Source organism: Oncorhynchus nerka, linkage group LG1, assembly GCF_034236695.1.
Source record: "Oncorhynchus nerka isolate Pitt River linkage group LG1, Oner_Uvic_2.0, whole genome shotgun sequence".
NCBI lineage: Eukaryota > Metazoa > Chordata > Actinopteri > Salmoniformes > Salmonidae > Oncorhynchus > Oncorhynchus nerka.
Window position 1 is genome coordinate 53,781,190 of NC_088396.1, and position 16,906 is coordinate 53,798,095.

A 16,906-nucleotide genomic window follows, 5' to 3' on the forward strand; every position below is an offset into this window, starting at 1 on the left:
TTTGTACTGCTTAGGAATGGAATTTAGAATGTTTGTACTGCTTAGGAATGGAATTTAGAATGTTTGTACTGCGTAGGAATGGAATTTAGAATGTTTGTACTGCGTAGGAATGGAATTTAGAATGTTTGTACTGCGTAGGAATGGAATTTAGAATGTTTGTACTGCGTAGGGGAATATACAACGACATACCATGAAATACAATGGTGTGAAATGAGACTGAAATAGTGGTGATATGGTAGTATCAGAAATTCAGAACAGACAAAACGTTTTTATTTGGCTCAGTTGTGGCTTGGCCAGTTAGGGGCTTAAACAATGGCAGATGTACTTCAAACCACCTGCACCATTGATAATGGCTGCATATCAATTGAAATACTTTCTATTGGCTGTGTTTTTCTCACTCCGTCCCTTATCGCACTGCTGCCAGAGACAGAATGGGTGTCAGAGGTGAAGAAGAGAAAACAAACCGGGACTCCCTTTCAGGTTGTTAAGAATTGCCACTGTAGCTCAATTTCATCTTGCGATGTTAGCATCTATTCAACCACCTCTCGTTTAACTTCTCAAAGCATTGCCGTACAGAACTTAGCTGCTGTCTCTTCCCCTGTCTCGTTCTTTGTCATCCCCCCCCCCCCCCCTCCTCAGCTGTTAATGACGATTACGTGCGGAGCGATTTATATCCGTGGGAAATAAATGTAAAGATACACATCTCCTTCTAACGTTTCAGCATTCTTGCGTCTGTAACGTTAACGTTTTATTTTCCCTCTTTATGATGATGATGATCGGGACCTGTTCAATTAGTGATTTGTTAATCGTTAAAACGTTAATCCTAAAGTCATTTTTAAACGTTCAGAACCGGCCATCCATCCACAACAGCTCCGTGCTGTTGGCGTAAAGGCCCCACACTGCTGTTCTGCAGAATGAACGAGTCGTGCGTTCCACCTGGCCACCACCACCACGTTCAGCAGCGTCTTTCCGCGCATCACGTTAAGAGTGGAAGCCTTTTCTGTTACTGTTCTTATTCAGGAACCCATTGATGGTAAAGATACCTTTCTTTACTTCGAGGTGTTGTGTGATTGATGTGTGGAAATTGTATGCAACTGTTCGATTTGATAATGATTACAACCAAAACATCGGCTCAGAGAGGGGTGTGGAATGCCAAGCTCCAGCTGAAAAGTGCTCGTTTGTTAAAGGCCCGAGGGTGGATAGCACTTAGACGTGCATGTGTTTGCCTTTCTAAAGTAGGTCTTAAATCATCGTTAAAGATCCTGTAAGATCTGTTTTGGGAAATGATATCTGATGAGCCAATCTGTACTACTTTATGCAAAATAGTCCCACCCGTCTCTAAAAACACACGTGTTTTCTCTCTGCTAAATGCAGCCACATCTTCAAACAGAACAAGGTCATTCCATTTCCCATTATCTCAGTCTTGTATTTACACAATGGTTTCACTTTCACACGTACCTATAGTTTAACAAAAGACTGTACTTTAAATGGGTTATTATCATAACAAATGCACCGATGTAGTCAATCACAGTGATGAAGGTATTATCCTGGTCTCTAGTGGGTTAATCACAGTGATGAAGGTATTCTCCTGGTGGGTTAATCACAGTGATGAAGTATTCTCCTGGTGGGTTAATCACAGTGATGAAGGTATTCTCCTGGTCTCTAGTGGGTTAATCACAGTGATGAAGGTATTCTCCTGGTCTCTAGTGGGTTAATCACAGTGATGAAGGTATTCTTAACCTACATTACTTGAGAAAGTTACTGAAACAGTCATGTCTCGAGTGGGTTAATCACAGTGATCAGCCTTAGCTTATTTGGTTTCGGGTGCCGAGATTAAGGGGTGGAACGGCGTCAAGGAAACAGAACCGAAAACTGTAAAATAACAAAATTATTTGAGGAACAGAACCCGAACACGAAACTGATCTATACTGTTCTGGAACAGAACCGTTATTTTTAAAACGCTTGAGAACCGGTTAAAAATGTTTATTTTTAACATATAATCAGAACAAAGCCCTCCCTCTGTAACTCAGTGTCTGCCTGCTGGAAATATCTCCCAGTGTGGTTGTGTATGCTGCCTTTTAGAGGTCGACTGATTATGTGTAGGCTACCTTTGTAATGCGGTCAAGGAGAGGGACCGACTTCGGCGGAGGTCGTGACAACCTTACCCCTCTCCTTCTGAAGGATAGCTTACTGTAGCCTACTGACGACGTCACAAGCATGATTCAGAAATTAGGGAGAGATGTTTAATTATACCAAAAATATAAACACTACATGCAAAAAAAATGTCAAAGATTTTTCTGCGTTATATAAAGGAAATCACTCAATTTAAATAAATTCATTAGGACCTAATCTATGGATTCCACTTGACTGGGCAGGGGCACAGCCACTGGGGAGCCAGGCCCAGCCAATGACCCAGCCAATCCCCACAAATTCTCTAAAATGACGTTGGAGGCGGCTTATGGTAGAGAAATTAACGTTACATTTTCTGGCAACAGCTTTGGTGGACATACCTACAGTCAGGATGCCAATTTCACCCTCCCTCAAAACTGGAGACATCTGTGGCATTGTGTTGTGTGACAAAACTGCACATTTTAGGGTGGCCTTTTCTTCTCCCCAGCACAAGGTGCACCTGCGTAATTAATGATCATGCTGTGTAATCAGCCACAGCTGTCAGGTGAATGGATTATCTTTTCAAAGGAGAAACGCTCACGAAGAAAGATCAAAACAAATTCATTCACCAAATTTCAGAGATGTTTTATTTCAGCTCAACACTTTACATGTTACGTTTATATATATTTTTTTTACAGTGTAGAAATAAAGATAGAATGGATTGACTTTTTCAATGCTAGTTAAGGATCGCGTTTCACATTGGATTTATTAACTACAAAAAAGGTAAGATATGTTTTTATTTTTTTTATTATTGTGCTGCTTTGCACATACACGATTGTTAGCTAGCTAGCGTATGCTCTGGTCCGACGTTAAACCAACTCATTGTTAGCTAGCTAGCGTATGCTCTGGTCCGACGTTAAACCAACTCATTGTTAGCTAGCTAGCGTATGCTCTGGTCCGCCGTTAAACCAACTCATTGTTAGCTAGCTAGCGTATGCTCTGGTCCGCCGTTAAACTTGTCATCTCCCGTCTGGATTACTGCAACTCGCTGTTGGCTGGGCTCCCTGCCTGTGCCATTAAACCCCTACAACTCATCCAGAACGCCGCAGCCCGTCTGGTGTTCAACCTTCCCAAGTTCTCTCACGTCACCCCGCTCCTCCGCTCTCTCCACTGGCTTCCAGTTGAAGCTCGCATCCGCTACAAGACCATGGTGCTTGCCTACGGAGCTGTGAGGGGAACGGCACCTCAGTACCTCCAGGCTCTGATCAGGCCCTACACCCAAACAAGGGCACTGCGTTCATCCACCTCTGGCCTGCTCGCCTCCCTACCACTGAGGAAGTACAGTTCCCGCTCAGCCCAGTCAAAACTGTTCGCTGCTCTGGCCCCCCAATGGTGGAACAAACTCCCTCACGACGCCAGGACAGCGGAGTCAATCACCACCTTCCGGAGACACCTGAAACCCCACCTCTTTAAGGAATACCTAGGATAGGATAAAGTAATCCTTCTCACCCCCTTAAAAGACCTAGATGCACTATTGTAAAGTGGCTGTTCCACTGGATGTCATAAGGTGAAAGCACCAATTTGTAAGTCGCTCTGGATAAGAGCGTCTGCTAAATGACTTAAATGTAAATGTAAATGTAAACCAACTCATTATTAGCTAGCTAGCGTATGCTCTGGTCCGACGTTAAACCAACTGATTGTTAGCTAGCTAGCGTATGCTCTGGTCCGCCGTTAAACCAACTCATTGTTAGCTAGCTAGCGTATGCTCTGGTCCGACATTAAACCAACTCATTGTTAGCTAGCTAGCGTATGCTCTGGTCCGCCGTTAAACCAACTCATTGTTAGCTAGCTAGTGAATGCTCTGGTCCGCCGTTAAACCAACTCATTGTTAGCTAGCTAGCGTATGCTCTGGTCCGACGTTAAACCAACTCATTGTTAGCTAGCTAGCGTATGCTCTGGTCCGACGTTAAACCAACTCATTGTTAGCTAGCTAGCGTATGCTCTGGTCCGCCGTTAAACCAACTCATTATTAGCTAGCTAGCTAGCGTATGCTCTGGTCCGATGTTAAACCAACTGATTGTTAGCTAGCTAGCGTATGCTCTGGTCCGCCGTTAAACCAACTCATTGTTAGCTAGCTAGCGTATGCTCTGGTCCGACGTTAAACCAACTCATTGTTAGCTAGCTAGCTAGCGTATGCTCTGGTCCGCCGTTAAACCAACTCATTGTTAGCTAGCTAGTGTATGCTCTGGTCCGCCGTTAAACCAACTCATTGTTAGCTAGCTAGCGTATGCTCTGGTCCGACGTTAAACCAACTCATTGTTAGCTAGCTAGCGTATGCTAAAATATTCAAGATCCTCCCTTGTTGTAATTCATTGGTTGTAATTCAGAAATGCCCAGCACTTCAAGGCAAGCTTTCCCCCCCATCCTTCTCACTCTTTCAGTTGCACCTCGCGCTCTACACTGTGACTGTGTGTTTATCTTTCATTACGATTAAACCATGCTGTTAACGTGGGAAAAAAAATACAATTAGTTGTTTATTAACAACTTTCCTATACAGAGTAAATGGCTTTCCCGCTCCACAGAGAGCCGCTTTATCCACACTGATTGGTGAATTCATTTAATGTTGAGCTAAATGTAAACAAAATACACATATTTCAGAGGTTTAAAAAGGAACCGAAAGGAATGATATAAACCGATACTTTTTTTATGGGTTTATTACCGGTTCAGAAATGATTTTTTTTTCCGGGGTCGGGAACGGAACACGAAAAAGAATGGTTCTGTTCAGCGCTATAACAATTTCTGTTTCTGAAATTAAAGAGATGACTGAAAATAGAGATGGAGACAAAAGTTGCTGATTGCAATATGACAACACTCTCGTGGGAACAGTGACCTCACGGTTGAACTCTTTTCTCAGTTTGTCTTCTCACTGCTGGATTCATAGTGATATTAATAGATATGACTCCATCTATCTCTGACAGTGTTGTCACGTTATCACAACCCAGGCTGATCTGATCAAGGTTGGGTTGTGTGTCTGTGTGTGTGTGTGAGGAGTGTTTATTTAGCTGGTGTGTGACAGGTTAACGGGCGTGGTTTGAAGCAGTGCTGATGACAGGTGTAGTTTAGACACTGTGTGCGGTGGCCTTCGTTGTTTTTACACATGGAGCGCTGTCTCTGGGACGCCTTTCATTAAATCAAATCAAATGTATTTATAAAGCCCTTCGTACATCAGCTGATATCTCAAAGTGCTGTACAGAAACCCAGCCTAAAACCCCAAACAGCAAAGCAATGCAGGTGTAGAAGCACGGTGGCTAGGAAAAACTGCCCTAGAAAGGCCAAAACCTAGGAAGAAACCTAGAGAGGAACCAGGAGAGTCAGATCCCCAGATTAGAGAGTCAGTATGTCTCTCTCTCTCACTCTCTTTCCACAGCAGAGATGATGAGTACTGCTTAAGTGTTTCTTATGCTCATCTGGCTCTCTCGTGTTCTGTGAGAGATTGTAGGCTTCATAACACAAGAGTAGCACAAGGCTAGCACAAGGCTACTTCTCTCATGTTCTGTGAGAGAATGTAGGCTTCATAGCACAAGGCTAGCTACTTCTCGCTTGTTATAAAGTGAATAGCGGATGTCCATAAAGATGGAGGCACCCATGCGCTTACTGTCACGACTTTCTTCCTGGGAAGTAGAGGCGGACCAAAACGCAGTCTGGTTGAAGTTCATGGTTCTTTAATAAGAGACACTTAACATGAACAAACTACAAAACAATAAACGTGGCAAAACCCGAAACAGCCCCCTCTGGTGCAGTAAACACAAAGACAGGAAAGAACTACCCACAAAACCCAACACAAAACAGGCTACCTAAATATGGTTCCCAATCAGAGACAATGACTAACACCTGCCTCTGATTGAGAATCATATCAGGCCAAACATAGAAATAGACAAACCAGACACACAACATAGAATGCCCACCCAGCTCACGTCCTGACCAACACTAAAACAAGGAAAACACAAAAGAACTATGGTCAGAACGTGACACTTACCATATTGTACATTGCTCTCCATGACTATTTTGCATGGTCATTAGCCAGTATACATTATCCCAATTTGATCTTTATACACGTTTGCCATTAGAACAGAACTTGGCCGGTGTTTTTCATTTTTAGGGTCATAGTCCTGAAATGGGTTTTCAATGATAGAGCTTAATATGAAATGTTTGCTGCTCTGAGGCAGTGGGTGGAATTTACACTGTCTCAACATGTATGACATTATACCAGTTATCTGGCTGTCTGCTCAGGGATCCATAATAAACCCCAGGAAGAGTAGCTGCTGCCTTGGCAGAAACTAATGGGGATCCATAATAAACCCCAGGAAGAGTAGATGCTGCCTTGGCAGGAACTAAATGGGGATCCATAATAAACCCCAGGAAGAGTAGCTGCTGCGTTTCGTTCTCGGAGCGTTCAGAGTGCACACTAGACGTTCTTGCCGAGGCATAGGGTTGACCTAACAATAGCAGTCAAGCACCCAAGCTAACGTTGGCTAGCTTGCAAGCTACTTCCAGACACAAATGAGAGATCACCCCACTCTGACCATTCCACTCACCTTAGCAGAGCTGTTTAGGCTGTTTTCATGTTATCCAGAGTGACTGAAACTATGGCAACAATTTAATTACTTATTTTTTACCGCCGTTTATTGACACCGGCCATGTTGTCGTAATTTTGGGAGTTTTTTCTGCGCTCTGGCACACTCAGATGAGAGTACTCTGAAATCGCAGTAGATGGCCAGAGCCAATTTACCAGCTCCATCCCATGAACAGTTGTCGCAGTGAAATCATGAATGGTTACTTGCATAGTGGAGTCTTTTGTTTAGACATGTAGCTAGCTAGCTAAACAATGAGGCATTGTCACAACTCATAACATTACTACCCTGCATGAATCTTCAGGTAGCTAACCAACCAGGTTCAACGTTAGCTAAGTGACGTTAGGCTATAACTAGCAAAGAACATGGCTCTGAGATATGAATAATATTACTATACCGATCTTACGCGTAACGTTAGCTACCTAGCCAGCCAGCTAACGTTAGCTAGCTAGCTAATAGTATGCTTTAACTTGAAATACACAACTTTCTGACAAAATTAGAAATGTGTAATATCTGAAAATTTAGCTGGCTAGACTATCTTACCAGTCAGTATACATCGGTGGACGGTTCTCCCTCTCTGTCACGGAGGCCATGGTTGCCTTTAGTTTGAAGATGTAATCCAGAGACAGGTGTTTATACAACAGCCTTCTGTGCGTTCTCTTTTTATCTCTCTAGGAATATTTTTCAATCAAACGCCAGAATTTTCTCTATCTTCTTACCTATCATACTCTAATTCCACAGGAAATTTAAAAAAAATTGCTTTTTGCAGGTCTACTACGTGATATCATTCAATAAAGCTGTGTCAGAAAATATTACCTTATAAATGATTACCTACACATACTGACCAGCTCATATTATAGACAGGATTACCTACACATACTGACCAGCTCATATTATAGACAGGATTACCTACACATACTGACCAGCTCATATTATAGACAGGATTACCTACACATACTGACCAGCTCATATTATAGACAGGATTACCTACACATACTGACCAGCTCATATTATAGACAGGATTACCTACACATACTGACCAGCTCATATTATAGACAGGATTACCTACACATACTGACCAGCTCATATTATAGACAGGATTACCTACACATACTGACCAGCTCATATTATAGACAGGATTACCTACACATACTGACCAGCTCATATTATAGACAGGATTACCTACACATACTGACCAGCTCATATTATAGACAGGATTACCTACACATACTGACCAGCTCATATTATAGACAGGATTACCTACACATACTGACCAGCTCATATTATAGACAGGATTACCTACACATACTGACCAGCTCATATTATAGACAGAATTACCTACACATACTGACCAGCTCATATTATAGACAGAAGCGTGCTACATGGCAGACCAATCCTAACTCATCTCTCGGTAATTTTAATCGTATTTACAGATGGTTTGTTATTAAGGCACATGAAAGTTCACATGTTCCGGAAGGCATTCATTATCTCAGCCAATCAGGATTACCTAGACATACTGACCAGCTCAAATAGACAGTTAGCGTCATATATGTCAGACTAATCACAACCCATCTCTCAGCATGTCCAACCCACTCATTATCTCAGCCAATCATGGCTAGCGGGAAGGTTGCTGTCTTTTTAGCTTTGGCTCAACCAACTTGGCTCGTAATTTAACATTTTTGTTCGTAGTTACAGATGGAATACAAGTTTGTTATTAAGACACATGAAAGTTCACCTGTCCCAGAAGGCATTTCTGCCCAAAAACAGATTAAGATTTTTTTTTAAAGTTTACTTTCAAACATCTCTCCTGTGAAGTAGACGCGACATAAGTTTAGTTTCCTGAATTTAATTTTATTCATTCATTGTTAACTGATCCATACCAGAAGTCCTTATATGGTAGTATTTATTGTAATTTATTGTAAAACACTCAGCCTGTTTCCACATGCTCAGGGCTCTAGGTCTGTGGTCCTTTTCGGTCATAGTAGCTGTTTGTCTAGGAAGAAATTCCATGATTCTGAGAGTCTCAATTGTTCACTTTAACATGTTTTGGCCAAACAAAAAGCAAAGATTGCAAACTCTTTGCACAAGCATGACATTTAACCGTTTCCACTGAAACAGACATGTGACAAAAACACATGGACTTACATTTACATTACATTTAAGTCATTTAGCAGACGCTCTTATCCAGAGCGACTTACAAATTGGTGCTTTCACCTTATGACATCCAGTGGAACAGCCACTTTACAATAGTGCATCTAGGTCTTTTAAGGGGGGAGAAGGATTACTTTATCCTATCCTAGGTATTCCTTAAAGAGGTGGGGTTTCAGGTGTCTCCGGAAGGTGGTGATTGACTCCGCTGTCCTGGCGTCGTGAGGGAGTTTGTTCCACCATTGGGGGGCCAGAGCAGCGAACAGTTTTGACTGGGCTGAGCGGGAACTGTACTTCCTCAGTGGTAGGGAGGCGAGCAGGCCAGAGGTGGATGAACGCAGTGCCCTTGTTTGGGTGTAGGGCCTGATCAGAGCCTGGAGGTACTGAGGTGCCGTTCCCCTCACAGCTCCGTAGGCAAGCACCATGGTCTTGTAGCGGATGCGAGCTTCAACTGGAAGCCAGTGGAGAGAGCGGAGGAGCGGGGTGACGTGAGAGAACTTGGGAAGGTTGAACACCAGACGGGCTGCAGCGTTCTGGATGAGTTGTAGGGGTTTAATGGCACAGGCAGGGAGCCCAGCCAACAGCGAGTTGCAGTAATCCAGACGGGAGATGACAAGTGCCTGGATTAGGACCTGCGCCGCTTCCTGTGTGAGGCAGGGTCGTACTCTGCGGATGTTGTAGAGCATGAACCTACAGGAACGGGCCACCGCCTTGATGTTATTTGAGAACGACAGGGTGTTGTCCAGGATCACGCCAAGGTTCTTAGCGCTCTGGGACGAGGACACAATGGAGTTGTCAACCGTGATGGCGAGATCATGGAACGGGCAGTCCTTCCCCGGGAGGAAGAGCAGCTCCGTCTTGCCGAGGTTCAGCTTGAGGTGATGATCCGTCATCCACACTGATATGTCTGCCAGACATGCAGAGATGCGATTCGCCACCTGGTCGTCAGAAGGGGAAAGGAGAAGATTAATTGTGTGTCGTCTGCATAGCAATGATAGGAGAGACCATGTGAGGTTATGACAGAGCCAAGTGACTTGGTGTATAGCGAGAATAGGAGAGGGCCTAGAACAGAGCCCTGGGGGACACCAGTGGTGAGAGCACGTGGTGAGGAGACGGATTCTCGCCACGCCACCTGGTAGGAGCGACCTGTCAGGTAGGACGCAATCCAAGCGTGGGCCGCGACGGAGATGCCCAACTCGGAGAGGGTGGAGAGGAGGATCTGATGGTTCACAGTATCGAAGGCAGCCGATAGGTCTAGAAGGATGAGAGCAGAGGAGAGAGAGTTAGCTTTAGCAGTGCGGAGCGCCTCCGTGATACAGAGAAGAGCAGTCTTAGTTGAATGACTAGTCTTGAAACCTGACTGATTTGGATCAAGAAGGTCATTCTGAGAGAGATAGCGGGAGAGCTGGCCAAGGACGGCACGTTCAAGAGTTTTGGAGAGAAAAGAAAGAAGGGATACTGGTCTGTAGTTGTTGACATCGGAGGGATCGAGTGTAGGTTTTTTCAGAAGGGGTGCAACTCTCGCTCTCTTGAAGACGGGAGGGACGTAGCCAGCGGTCAGGGATGAGTTGATGAGCGAGGTGAGGTAAGGGAGAAGGTCACCGGAGATGGTCTGGAGAAGAGAGGAGGGGATAGGGTCAAGCGGGCAGGTTGTTGGGCGGCCGGCCGTCACAAGACGCGAGATGTCATCTGGAGAGAGAGGGGAGAAAGAGGTCAGAGCACAGGGTAGGGCAGTGTGAGCAGAACCAGCGGTGTCGTTTGACTTAGCAAACGAGGATCGGATGTCGTCGACCTTCTTTTCAAAATGGTTGACGAAGTCATCTGCAGAGAGGGAGGAGGGGGGAGGGGGAGGAGGATTCAAGAGGGAGGAGAAGGTGGCAAAGAGCTTCCTAGGGTTAGAGGCAGATGCTTGGAATTTAGAGTGGTAGAAAGTGGCTTTAGCAGCAGAGACAGAGGAGGAAAATGTAGAGAGGAGGGAGTGAAAGGATGCCAGGTCCGCAGGGAGGCGAGTTTTCCTCCATTTCCGCTCGGCTGCCCGGAGCCCTGTTCTGTGAGCTCGCAATGAGTCGTCGAGCCACGGAGCGGGAGGGGAGGACCGAGCCGGCCTGGAGGATAGGGGACATAGAGAGTCAAAGGATGCAGAAAGGGAGGAGAGGAGGGTTGAGGAGGCAGATATCAGGAGATAGGTTGGAGAAGGTTTGAGCAGAGGGAAGAGATGATAGGATGGAAGAGGAGAGAGTAGCGGGGGAGAGAGAGCGAAGGTTGGGACGGCGCGATACCATCCGAGTAGGGGCAGTGTGGGAAGTGTTGGATGAGAGCGAGAGGGAAAAGGATACAAGGTAGTGGTCGGAGACTTGGAGGGGAGTTGAGGTTAGTGGAGGAACAGCATCTAGTAAAGATGAGGTCGAGCGTATTGCCTGCCTTGTGAGTAGGGGGGGAAGGTGAGAGGGTGAGGTCAAAAGAGGAGAGGAGTGGAAAGAAGGAGGCAGAGAGGAATGAGTCAAAGGTAGACGTGGGGAGGTTAAAGTCGCCCAGAACTGTGAGAGGTGAGCCGTCCTCAGGAAAGGAGCTTATCAACGCATCAAGCTCATTGATGAACTCTCCGAGGGAACCTGGAGGGCGATAAATGATAAGGATGTTAAGCTTGAAAGGGCTGGTAACTGTGACAGCATGGAATTCAAAGGAGGCGATAGACAGATGGGTAAGGGGAGAAAGAGAGAATGACCACTTGGGAGAGATGAGGATCCCGGTGCCACCACCCCGCTGACCAGAAGCTCTCGGGGTGTGCGAGAGCACGTGGGCGGACGAAGAGAGAGCAGTAGGAGTAGCGGTGTTGTCTGTGGTGATCCATGTTTCCGTCAGAGCCAAGAAGTCGAGGGACTGGAGGGAGGCATAGGCTGAGATGAACTTTGCCTTGTTGGCCGCAGATCGGCAGTTCCAGAGGCTACCGGAGACCTGGAACTCCACGTGGGTCGTGCGCGCTGGGACCACCAGATTAGGGTGGCCGCGGCCATGCGGTGTGGAGCGTTTGTATGGTCTGTGCAGAGAGGAGAGAACAGGGATAGACAGACACATAGTTGACAGGCTAGAGAAGAGGCTACGCTAATGCAGAGGAGATTGGAATGACAAGTGGACTACACGTCTCGAATGTTCAGAAAGTTAAGCTTACGTAGCAAGAATCTAATTGACTAAAATGATTAAAATGATACAGTACTGCTAAGGTAGGCTAGCTGCGTTGTTGACACTACCCTAATCAAGTCGTTCCGTTGAGTGTGAAGTTTCTACAATGCTGCTTTTCAGGGGCTAGCTTGCTAGCTAGCAGTGTTGGTTACGTTACGTTGCGTTAGGAGAACGACAATAGCTGGCTAGCTAACCTAGAAAATCGCTCTAGACTACACAATTATCTTTGAAACAAAGACGGCTATGTAGCTAGCTATGTAGCTAGCTACGATCAAACAAATCACACCGTTGGGACTGTAATGAAATGAAATGAAAATGTGATACTACCTGTGGAGCGAAGCGGAATGCGACCGGAATGCGAAAGTTCTATTCAGTAGACGTTGGCTGGCTATTGGCTAGCTAGGAGTGTCTCCTACGTTAAGGACGACAAAATAGCTGGCTAGCTAACCTCGGTAAATTAAGATAATCACTCTAAGACTACACACTCTAACTACACAATTATCTTGGATACGAAGACAGCAAAGAAAACTATGTAGCTAGCTAATACTACACTAATCAAGTCGTTCAGTTGAGTGTGATAGTTACTACAGTGCTACGGTAGCCGGTGAACGTATGCTAGCTGGCTAGCTGCTAGGCAGATAGGAGGACGACGAAATACGATAATAACGCAATTATCACTCTAAGACTCCACACTCTAAACTACACAATTATCTTGGATACGAAGACAGCAAAGACAACTATGTAGCTAGCTAACACTACACTAATCAAGTCGTTCAGTTGAGTGTGATAGTTACTACAGTGCTACGGTAGACGGTGAACGTGTTGGGCAGATAGGAGACGACGAAATACGATAATTACGCAATTATCTTTGATACAACGACGACTATGTAGCTAGCTAAGAAGAAATTGCTAAGATTAGACAAATCAGACCGTTGTACTATAATGAAATGTAATGAAATGTAATGAAAAAGTTATACAACCTGCAGACCGAAGCGCGGATGCGACCGGCTCGCTCCAACCCGGAAGTAGAAAAACTTGAAGAACAGATGCAACGTTTGGTAACAGAATGACAGCACCAACAGCACCAACCGCACCGACCGCACCAACCGCACCAACCGCACCGACCGCACCAACCGTACCAACGGCACCGACCGCACCGACCGCACCGACCGCACCAACAGCACCGACCGCACCAACAGCACCAACCGCACCAACGGCACCAACGGCACCAACCGCACCGACCGCACCAACGGCACCAACCGCACCAACGGCACCGACGGCACCAACAGCACCAACCGCACCGACCGCACCAACGGCACCGACCGCACCGACCGTACCAACGGCACCGACCGCACCGACCGCACCAACAGCACCAACAACACCAACGGCACCAACAACACCAACGGCACCAACCGCACCAACCGCACCAACCGCACCAACAACACCAACCGCACCAACAACACCAACCGCACCAACCGCACCAACGGCAATACAGCCTTCTTCATCTCTCTCTACCCTCATATTTCACTTGATTTACAGTATCTTGTTTTTATGTATCACCAAATAGATCTACACTGAGTGGACAAAACAATAAGAACACCTGCTCTTTCCATGACATAGACTGAACAGGTAAATCCAGGTGAAATCTATGATCCCTTATTAATGTCACTTGTTAAATCCACTTGTTAAATCCAATTCTATCAGTGTACATGAAGGGGAGGAGTCAGGTTCCAAAATTATTTTTAAGCCTTGAGACAATTGAGACATGGATTGTGTATGTGTGCCATGCAGAGGGTGAATTGGCAAGACAACATATTCAAGTACCTTTGAATGGGGTATGGTAGTAGAACTGCGACGCTACTGGGTTATTCACGCTCAACAGTTTCCTGTGTGTATCAAGAACGGTCCACCACCCAAAGGACATCCAGCCAAGTTGACGCCAGTGTGGGAAGCATTGGAGTCAACATGGGCCAGTATCCCTGTGGAACGCTTTTCAACACCCTGTAGAGTCCATGTCCCCGACGAATTGAGGCTGTTCTGAGAGTTTTAAAAAATGGGGGTGGGGGGGGGTGCAACTCAATATTAGGAATGTGTTCTAAATGTTTTTTTACTTTACGAATATTCAGCCTGCTCCATACAACAACAAGTAGTGAATCGTCCTCCGTAGGACCGATATAAATTCACCTTTAGAGAGACATGCTGTTACTGGTTAGTTCCACCCGTCCCCAGGATGTCCTGATTTACTAGGATCAGAGTTGTTCCTCTGTTTCTGTTGTTGTGGGTCCGAGAGCCGAAACATTCCTCAGATATCAGGTGACCCCCACCCCTCTTTGATTCTCTCTGAGTTGTGGGGGTCCAGGGGAGGAGGGTAGCACTCCTTTGTCTGGGCGCTTCAGACCTGAATGACTCCTGTTCATGGGACTGCGTCACAAATGGCTCCCTATTCACTAAACAGTGCACTATTTATGACCAGAGCCCTCTACAGGGCGCAGGCAGTGACTCATATTCCGATCGTGGCCTCTGCGGCGTCAAGCTCACTTTTACGTGGACACAGGCTGTCAGATATAGTTCTATAACAAAGATGGATTCCTCTGATTCCTTTCTTCTCTTTCTCCAGGGATCAGGGGTCAGGGGGCTCACATCTGTCCCTGTGCTCCCTTCTCCTTCATCCCCTTCTCCGTCCTCCTCCTCCTCCTTTCTGTCAGTCCTTCACCTCAACCTCTCTTGCCACCCTCTCCCTCCCCCTCCACTAGGCTAACCTCCCTCCCCCTCCTCCCAACTCCATCCTTTCTGTCAGTCCTTCACCTCACCCTCTCCCTCCCCCTCCACTAGGCTAACCTCCCCCCCTCCACTAGGCTAACCTCCCTCCCCCTCCTCCCAACTCCATCCTTTCTCCACCTCCAACATGCCATTTAAAAAATGTACATATATTTGACCTTTATTTAACTGGGCAAGTCAGTTAAGAACAAATTCTTATTTTCAATGACGGCCTAGGAACAGTGGGTTAACTACCTTGTACAGGGGCAGAACAACAGATGTTTACCTTGTCAGCTCAGGGATTCGACCTTGCAACCTTTCGGTTACAAGTCCAACGTGCATAATGTCATAGAGCTCTGTTGAGTACTCCACTAGGCTACCTGCAGCCATTATCCTCCTCACCCTCATTCTCCACCTTCCAACCCTTCTCCCATCCTCCCTGCCATTCCTCCTCCACCCTCCCATCCTCCCTGCCATTCCTCCTCCACCCTCTACCTCCGCCCTCTCATCCTCCCTGCCATTCCTGCTCCACCCTCCCATCCTCCCTGCCATTCCTCCTCCACCCTCCCATCCTCCCTGCCATTCCTCCTCCACCCTCTACCTCCGCCCTCTCATCCTCCCTGCCATTCCTCCTCCACCCTCCCATCCTCCCTGCCATTCCTCCTCCACCCTCTACCGCCGCCCTCCCATCCTCCCTGCCATTCCTCCTCCACCCTCTACCGCCGCCCTCCCATCCTCCCTGCCATTCCTCCTCCACCCTCTACCGCCACCCTCCCATCCTCCCTGCCATTCCTCCTCCACCCTCTACCGCCGCCCTCCCATCCTCCCTGCCATTCCTCCTCCACCCTCTACCGCCGCCCTCCCATCCTCCCTGCCATTCCTCCTCCACCCTCTACCGCCGCCCTCCCATCCTCCCTGCCATTCCTCCTCCACCCTCTACCGCCACCCTCCCATCCTCCCTGCCATTCCTCCTCCACCCTCTACCGCCGCCCTCCCATCCTCCCTCCAGGGTTTCAGGAATCCTTGTCTCACTAGGTGACAGGAGTGTGACACAGAACCCAGGCAGAATGTCAAACCAACACTCTGTTAGAGCTGTCTCAGTGTTCCGGAACGCTCCCTTAACATTCCAGAGGGAAGTGGGACAGAACACTCATGTGTGTGAAACATCCATTTCCTGGTTTCCTTTATATTTTTCCACCTCTTGTTTTCTGTCTCTTTTGTCCTCTTCCTGTTCCACTGCTTTCTGTTTGTGTGTCCATTCCTCATTAACCTGGGTGTTGTTGTTTTGGTGTGGGTTCTCCACATACCTGGTCTCTACCTTCCCCCCTGACTCTAGAGGTCCTTATGAGGTCTCTACCTTCCTCCCCTGATCCTAGAGGTCTTAATGAGGTCTCTACCTTCCTCCCCTGATCCTAGAGGTCCTTATGAGGTCTCTACCTTCCTCCCCTGATCCTAGAGGTCCTTATGAGGTCTCTACCTTCCTCCCCTGATCCTAGAGGTCTTAATGAGGTCTCTACCTTCCCCCCTGACTCTAGAGGTCTTAATGAGGTCTCTACCTTCCCCCCTGACTCTAGAGGTCTTAATGAGGTCTCTACCTCCCCCTGATTCTAGAGTTCTTTAATGAGGTCTCTACATTCCCCCCTGACTCTAGAGGTCTTAATGAGGTCTCTACCTCCCCCCTGATTCTAGAGTTCTTTAATGAGGTCTCTACATTCCCCCCTGATCTCAGAGGTCTTTATGGGGTCTCTAACTTCCTCCCCTGATCTCAGAGGTCTTAATGAGGTCTCTACCTTCCTCCCCTGATCCTAGAGGTCTTAATGAGGTCTCTACCTTCCTCCCCTGATCTCAGAGGACTTTGTGACGTCTCTACCGTCCCCCCTGACCTCAGAAGTCTTTATGGGGTCTCTACCTTCCCCCTGATCTCAGACGTCTTTATGAGGTCTCAACCCCCCCCCCCCCCTGATTCTAGAGGTCTTCTACCTTCCCCCCTGATTCTAGAGGTCTTTATGGGGTCTCTACCTTCCCCCCTGATTCTAGAGGTCTTCTACCTTCCCTCTATATCTGTCCCTCTCAGTACACAG